General features: G+C 43.1%; 1 long non-coding RNA gene across 1 annotated transcript; it reads left to right on the top strand.

The window, feature by feature from the left end:
* Positions 1–1,439: 1,439 nt before the first annotated feature.
* Positions 1,440–6,696, top strand: LOC137504102 (uncharacterized). The gene is made up of 2 exons (XR_011019418.1): positions 1,440–2,235; positions 4,331–6,696. It is a non-coding gene; the product is annotated as an uncharacterized lncRNA (long non-coding RNA).
* Positions 6,697–8,918: the final 2,222 nt, after the last annotated feature.

Genomic DNA, 8,918 nt, shown 5'->3' on the forward strand with positions numbered 1-8,918 from the left:
AGAGAGGACATATTTTGCATCTTTTAGTAGTGATGGACCATTCTCCATAGAAAATCATTGGCAAGAACACAAGGTTACTGCAAGTTATAAAAACATACGGCTGTGCGCTGCGGTCACGCAGTGGGCATGAGGGATGAATCATACTTCCAAGTTGTGGATAGGCTGATGGTCGACTATACCCTCTGCAAACAAGTACTGAGCATGCGTGGCACGTGATATGGTTATATAACATTGTGTTGCAATAAGCGCGTAACCCTGAATTAACTGTTTCAGGGAATGCGCAACTTAACTAGAACTAGTTACGTTTATGAAAATATTGACTATAAGTCATCCAACCGTAGTGAAGCTCATGCCTGTGCATCCCCAGGATGCAATAGGGAAAATGGGTGGAGCTATGAGTATAAGAAAGAGAGATTTCCCTTGCTCTGATGGGACTCTCCACTACTGACGAGTTGTGTGATGTTGTGTATGCGCTGCCTCCTGACGATCGCTGGTCCCCCGATACGGAGTGATGATGCAATATCCGGTAATGTATTGATTCTTTACTCTATTACTTATCCATGATTCACTGCTATACCTGTAAATAATGTAAATAATTGAATAAATATCCTAATACAGTGTGAAGTCGTAAGCTATGTATTTACCTAGTCTGTGTGCTAGTGTGAGTCGAGTGTGAGGCCTTAGCAACGCCAAAAACATAGCATTACATAAATGGCGACGAGGATGACTTTTGACCTCTGAAATATATTGCCTATGATTCTGTGGGTCTCTGGGTGTAATTTTGCAAAATTTGGCATTTCGCCAGTTAGTGGGGCAATTAATCTAAATCTTTGTAAAATTGCCCCTGTATGGTATATTGACTTGATACTTGATATATATATATCTTAGGACAGATTACAGGTGTGGGAAAAGTTTGGAGTCGATAGCTCCTCCCACTTAGTTTCAAGTCAAGATATCTTTTGAACTAAGCAAAATTTATCTGTGGGAAGTTTGACCATTGGTGTCTAGAAATTGAGGGGCACCTCTGGTCAAAGCCACGCCCAGTTGGCAGTGTGCCAAAAGTAAGGCAATATGTTTAAGAAAAAGGCCAAATGCCTAAAAGAACCTGCGGAGATCCCCGGCTGGACCGAGTCTCCGTATAATATTATAGCAGTAGAATTAGCTAGCCATGGGTTGGTAGAATTGTGAGATAAGCAGTTGAAAGAATCAGAACCGGTTGATTTAGTTCAAGTACTTGAAAAAACTCCCTGCCAAGGTGGGTGATGCAGTTACCCCAGCTAGAAGGAGCTGGGTGTTGGCCTCTGCCTATCGTGGTGTGCACAAGCGATTGCAGAAGGCGTTCCAGGATCAAGAAAAGGCGGAACAGGCTCAACTTGAGGTTGAGGGACGCTGCCTGATGCTGGAATATAGTGGTTCCCCGTTAAAGCGGGTGATGTTGCTCTCTCTAGATGTAGATAAGACTCTAGAGGGGGGCCCTGTTAAGGCGGGGCATGATGTCGCTCCCGGGCGGCATAGTGGGATGTTGTTGACAGCTTATAGAAAGCTTCAACAAAGATTGTGTAAGTTGAAAGAATCAGAATCCCTCAATGTTGTTACTTTACCTGAGGGTATTCCTGTTGGAAAAAGGGTAGTCCTGTTAGAAAAAGGAACTAGAGTAGGATGACAGAGTGATAGTTGCACAAGTGTCATCACAGGCAGCTGCAGATAAATACCAACATGTAACAGAATCTGCAGCTGGTAAAATAAATGTGCTGGAGGAAGTAGCTGGGGAAGAGGCTCCTGTGATGACACATTTTGGATTGTTATCAGTGGAGCAGGGAGCTTCTGTAAATAAAAGGAAGCCAAACTCTGCCACTGATCATTGCACAAGAAATAGGACAATGTGCATTGAACTGGAATTGGAAGTGTTTAGCACAAATGTATTTTGTTCCATTTGAAAAGATTAGGAATAGCTGGGAACTTTCTTTAGGTTGTTACTGCTGGTTTTGTCCCTCTTAAGGAAAACCCCATATTTTTAATGATAAAATATGGATGGGAAAAAGGGGCAGAGAGTAACCTGACAGTGAATCTCAGCTTTTACTACTACGGTTTTTAATACAGTCTGTGTCTTTGTTGGTAGATTTCGGAGTATAATCTTGGAGTGCTGTGTTTAAACTTGTAAAGCAAATTCCTTAAAGTGACAGTATCTGACTGCACTTGCAGAGTTGAAATGGTAATATAATCTGGACAAGACAGGTGGGTTAACATTGTTGTTTCTAGTGAATGTTTTATATGGTGAATCCGTTATAGCGAGTCCTGATTAATCGTGTATTCATATGTCTGTTTTTTGTTTAATTGAATGCATAGAGGAATGTTTTTTTTTTTTTTAAAAATGCATTTGTGCACGGGCGGTGAGTGCTCCTAGGGAATGTGTGCGAGCCAGTGAGTGTTTGAGATGCTGCTCTCCTCAGCTGGGGGCGCTTGGCAAGCATTATTTTTTTTCATTCAGGAGTACATGTTGTAAAAAAAATATTGACCTTTAACTCTTACTTCATGGGACATGCATCTTGTTTGATAAAATAAATGGTTAAAGAGGTGAGAAATAGTAAAGCAACTTTCTTGTGTGTGTGCGTTGTGAATCACTGTGTGTTGTGCTGGGTTTTGCTAGAACTTCCAAATCCCTGCAAATGCTCACTTTTTATTTACAGGGTTAAATGTGATTATGATGTCACGGGGACATCTGCCAGCAAATTTTCCCCTGGTTTCTAGCTATAATTGTGCAGGAGTGAAATTGTTTACTTGTTGAGCTGAAAGCTAGATTAGATGAGACTGTGTGAAAGAAATAGAATTGTGAAGTCTATTATGGCAATGTAGCATGAAAATATTGCGTAATTAGACTGAAAAACTTTTTTATATAATATGCCTGTGTCTCTGCGTCTATTCAGAGTTTTTTTTTTTTTTTGCACTGCACATGTGCAGGGAGGGGCGCAGAAACACTGGGGAAAAGTTGAGGGGGGATAGGGCCAGAGGCGGCCAGCGTGTGCGCAACGGTGTATGAGGGCACGCGCGTGGCGGGTGCATGTGCACAGCGGGCACATGCATGCGCAGCGAAAGGCCTAGCTTGGTTTTTTTTTTAAACGGGCCAAGGTCATTAGTTACTAAATGAGATTTGTTTGTCTTGCAGAGAAATGCCTGGTTTCTCTAGGGTTGAATGTTGTACTGACTAGCTGAATGGCATGAAGTGGCAGAATGTGTTGATGATGAAGTGGGAATTGAGTTGTTTCTAATGAATTGTATGAAGTTTGCTTTGAGACCTTACTGATATAGAGTGTATTATATGTTCAAGAATACCTCTGTTAAAGATGCTAGAATGTATGCATATGCTAGTTTAGAATAATACAAACAAACTGTGAAGATAACAGATTTTTGTTTATACCAGAAACTAGCTGGTGGGGTGGTTAAAGTAGAAACGATTCCTTATTGGAAAATGCATAAGGATGCGGTAGCTCCATATAGGGGAACACCTGTGTCAGCTGGGTTGGATTTGCATGCTTTAGAAGTTGTTATCATTAACCCCTCACAGGTTACAACCATTCCCACAGGTATAGGATGTAAAATACCTGACTAACATTATGGGCAAATAGCTACCCAATTCAGTTTTGCTCAGAAAGGAGCTATAGTAATAGGAGGAGTAATTGACTCCGACTATCAAGAATAAATTAAAGTGATCATGATTAACCTGGGAAATAGTGAGTTAATTATTGGAAGAGGAGAGAGGATGGGTTAAAGTTTTTAGGGGAGGACACTGTGTATACACAGGCCAAAGAGTTGTATAGCCCAGGTTCTCCTGAGGGCCCTTTTACACTTAATGCGCTGGTATGCATTAGTAGTAGTACGCATACAATTTTGTTGTTGTTTGTTTTTTCTTGTTTTTTTGTTGTTGTTGTTTTTTCCCCAATGGCAATGCACTGTGAAAAGATTTCAATGTTTTTTCAGTGTATGGTGTGAAAGAGGCCATAGGGGGACACGGACGCTGGACTGTACATCAGTTGTTATTTTTTGATTACAGTTAACAGCAGCTGATTAAGTGTAAAGGGACCCTAATTCCTTTATTTGTAGAGAGGGAAGCCCATCAGTAAAGGGTGATGAATATTTTGGTTCTACTAATACAGTAAATGTTGGAGCTAAAATGTGGGTCAGAATCCCCAAGGACCGCCTCCTCCAGCAGATGTGATTGCAGTAGGCAAGGACCGAACTCTGCTGGAGGCCAGAACAGGAAAAGTGGGAATATATCCTACAGGAAAAAATGTTATTTGCAAGAATAAGTCACACTTGTTTGGGTTTTTTGCAGATTGATCTCCATGTCTATGGCATTGTCCTTGGAATCCTTGGTATCGTGTGGTTGGAAAGCTGTGGCGTTAATGCATGGACTTCAGGTAGTCGAGTAACCGATACAGGGGATCCACGGTGACTTTCGTGTGGGGAAATAAAACCAAGAGTTGTCTACAGAGAAACTTTACCGGTAATGCTAGGCAAGCATGTGACGTTCTCAATGTTACTTTCAATGGAACATGTCTCGGTGGGGCCTACTTTGATATTTGTGGATATGATGGATGCTAAAGTGGACCCTGGGCATATAAAGAGACTACCTTCCACTTGTGTAAAGGTGGGGCAACATGCCTAAAAGACTGTGATTCATGCACGTTTCCAGCTGCCATAAACTGTTCTAAACCACACTAAATATGGAGAGAGTGGTATGACACTTTGTTAGGAGGATATGGGACATTGACTGGAACTCTTAATAGTCTTGATATTGAAACATTAGCAAATAGATTGCATAACGCTGGAAGTAAAATAAATGATGTCTTAACTTTACAAGCTAAATAGATGCCAACTATATGGGCGCCATTTAAAATTACAAGCTAAAATAGATGATGATTTGCTTGACTTAATTAACGCAAGTGCCTCTGTTATGTATGAAACAGATGTTGATATAACTAGAATTGTAAACTGGACTATCTGTTCCATGCAAACCTTACAACATCAACAACAGAAAGGGTTATTTCAAACTATGTTGTTGACTGGATGTGAGGAGGTTTGGAGGACCGTGTTCAGTTCCATGATAAGAACTGATCACTGGATAGATATCAAAGCACCTAAAGTGATGTGCAATGATACATTTTGCATGGGACAATTGACACTTTACAATGTTACTAAAAGTAGTATAATGTGTAAGAATGTTATTTTGCCATTATTAATTGGGCCAGAAGGTGATCAGCACTTCTGGGTACCTACATTTTATGGACAGGTTATTGATGACAGCAACAGAACACATGATTTGACTTTTTGTGATAATACTTTAAACAGTAAAATATGTAAGTTACAGTCTACTGTATATGAACCTTGTTTGTTACAGAACACTGTAAACAAATGTGGGTGGACCATAATGCCTATAACATACCGCCGGATGGTGGAAATAACACCTCAAGTGGTATGTATAGTGACAGATCGTCAGGTGGTCCCTAAAATGAGGGTGCCTTTTGCAGGATGCATACACAATATCACTGTATTCCAATGGGAAAATGAAACTTTTATGTTGATGCCCGATATAGCGTTAACTACAAAGGTTTCCTGGCAAGGCCAAGGTTTGGAAGTTCCCAATTGGGATCTAAACCTGACTAAACTAAAGCGGATTGTTGAAAAATCTAACGGAAGTGAAAAAGTGCTATTAAAAAGTTGAATAGAAGTATAATCGTACACCAGCTCAGTACTACCGTGATTGCAAACAAAATTGTTAAAGTGGGCTCTGCCATAGCAGATGCCACCTCTCACCACTGGTGGGATGTATTTATGGGTTATTCGCCATCAGCAGAAACAATGATGAAGTGGATAGTTCATCCTATTTTTGATTGTAATGATTGTTATAGTTATCCTATCCAGATGGAACTGGTATGTGGCATATGGGATCTGTTGTAAGGGAAAAAAGTTGTCATGGTTAATGGTCATCACTAAGGACCGAATGTGATACAAGTCTGAAGAGTCTGTGTGAATGACTGGCTGTTAGGTAAGAAACACATTAGCAAGCTAGTCAGTAGGTAGAGAGGACATATTTTGCATCTTTTAGTAGTGATGGACCATTCTCCATAGAAAATCATTGGCAAGAACACAAGGTTACTGCAAGTTATAAAAACATACGGCTGTGCGCTGCGGTCACGCAGTGGGCATGAGGGATGAATCATACTTCCAAGTTGTGGATAGGCTGATGGTCGACTATACCCTCTGCAAACAAGTACTGAGCATGCGTGGCACGTGATATGGTTATATAACATTGTGTTGCAATAAGCGCGTAACCCTGAATTAACTGTTTCAGGGAATGCGCAACTTAACTAGAACTAGTTACGTTTATGAAAATATTGACTATAAGTCATCCAACCGTAGTGAAGCTCATGCCTGTGCATCCCCAGGATGCAATAGGGAAAATGGGTGGAGCTATGAGTATAAGAAAGAGAGATTTCCCTTGCTCTGATGGGACTCTCCACTACTGACGAGTTGTGTGATGTTGTGTATGCGCTGCCTCCTGACGATCGCTGGTCCCCCGATACGGAGTGATGATGCAATATCCGGTAATGTATTGATTCTTTACTCTATTACTTATCCATGATTCACTGCTATACCTGTAAATAATGTAAATAATTGAATAAATATCCTAATACAGTGTGAAGTCGTAAGCTATGTATTTACCTAGTCTGTGTGCTAGTGTGAGTCGAGTGTGAGGCCTTAGCAACGCCAAAAACATAGCATTACAGCACTCCACTCCTCCTCCAACCTATGTGCTCCTGTCTTCATCCCCGCTGCCCCCCTCTTCTCAGTGATGTAACATGCTACCTGGTCACTGAGAAGAGACGGGTAGTGGAGATGAAGATGGGAACACACAGACTGATCCAGTATGCCCCTATGGAAGTGCTAGCTCTCCACCGGTAGCAAAGCCAACATTTATTTTTCAGTTCTCATACCTTCTACATGGGTTTCTGTAACGATTGTGGAATCGTCTCCGTGGTCACACTGGTCAGCGCACCAGACGTGCGCTGACGCGGCGGATTTCCTCCACAAGCGTATAATTGAGGACACCCAGGCTAGGTGCTATGCACCCGCAGAGGGCAATTCCCACCGGCAGATGGCGCTGTGGAGTGCAGGCGAACACAGCTGCTGCACAGCCACAGATGCCAAATGGGAATTGTACAGATCCAGGACAAGGTACAATCAGGCAGGGCTGGATAGCCCACAGGGAACAGAGCAAAGGGACAGAACCAATGTGTGCCCACCAAACTAGTCGCCACCCAGCAACGGCGAACACACAACAGCGGAAACGAAGTAGGAAATGCAATCGCAAGAATGGCGTTTGCCAATAGCGACACAAGACTGAGCAGGACAGAGCACAAGGGTAGCAAAGGCACAGCAAATCATATAAAAGAGAAAGATAAGGAAACTAACGCTCGCTGAACGCGAACACCGCACCCATTCGCAACAGTGCACGCGTTCGTGCGCGGTCTCTGCGTGTTACGCACAACAGAGACAAGCATGCCTAACTAACCAAAGACAGACAAACACGAAACAGAGAACGCGAGCGCTTGCTTAACGGTTATCTCACCGAGCCTACAGCAAGCGTTCGTATCAGACAAGACAGACAAACGTGAAACAGGAACTAGGCAGAAAGGATCCACCGCTCTTCCGTCAGAGCAAGTGTGATCCAAGCAGAAACGCAGATCAGAAAGATCCACAGCCGCTACCGCTAGCGGTCAGTGTGATCCAGGAAGACAGATCAGAAGGATCCACAGCACTAGTGCTAGGCGAGTGCGATCCAGGCAGACAGAGTAGCAGAACAGAAGGATCCACAGCACTAGCGAAAGTGACCAGCGCGATCCAGGTACAGAGTAGCAGAACAGAAGGATCCACAGCACTAGCGAAAGTGACTAGCGCGATCCAGGTACAGAGTAGCAAAACAGAAGGATCCACAGCACTAGCGAAAGTGACTAACGTGATCCAGGTACAGAGTAGCAGAACAGAAGGATCCACAGCACTAGCGGAAAGTGGCTAGAGCGATCCAAGGAGACAGATCAGAAGAGATAGCTGGTAGCAACCGCTGCACCAGCTATACTCCAAGAACAGAGATCAGAACTATCTCCTGTCGAACACCGCTGGGACAGGACAATCGCAACAGAACAAACAAACAGATAAGCAATCCTAACTGCACTAAGGAAACCTGCCTAGTGCAGTTTTCCAGGAATTACTCTAAGATAACTTCAACAAGAAGTAGCATGGCTGACACTCTCTAGAAGTGTTTACTACAAACCCTGAAGGAATGACCAGCAAAGGACTGTGGGTAATCCCAACCTTTATACAGCCAGTCATCACAGGAGGCAGGTAGGGGATTTGCATAACGAATGTATGCAAATTCCTCAGCAGCAAGCTGCAATACTGACAAAAAGTCTCTCTTAAAGAGACCTGCAGAATGCAGACCTGAACAGTGGTCAAAAAGCTGCCTGTCTGCACAGGCAGCTGAGCAGATTCTCACAGTACCCCCCCCTTCTAGGGTCGAATTCCAGACGACCCTCAAAACTAATATCTCCAAACAACTCTAACAGAAGACTCATGAAGGTCGGGACAGCCCGACAAGGTCCAATTCCAGAGTCAGTCCACCCGAAACCGACCTCATCGGGAACAGAAGCCACCGAAACATGCCTGTCAGCACTACAAGTCTCAGCGTAACACCCATCAGGACTGTGGATACCAGAGAAGAAGCCACCGACACCCTCCAGACAATACAAACCACCTTCCAAGGAGCGTCCAAAAATACCAAATCTGCCCCAAAACCTGTTCGAAGTGTCTCTTTCAAAACAAAAGCCGCTGTTGAACGTATTCAGGGTACCAAGCAAAACTTC

This window comes from Hyperolius riggenbachi, chromosome 4 (assembly GCF_040937935.1).
Source record: "Hyperolius riggenbachi isolate aHypRig1 chromosome 4, aHypRig1.pri, whole genome shotgun sequence".
In the NCBI taxonomy this organism is placed as follows: Eukaryota; Metazoa; Chordata; class Amphibia; order Anura; family Hyperoliidae; genus Hyperolius; species Hyperolius riggenbachi.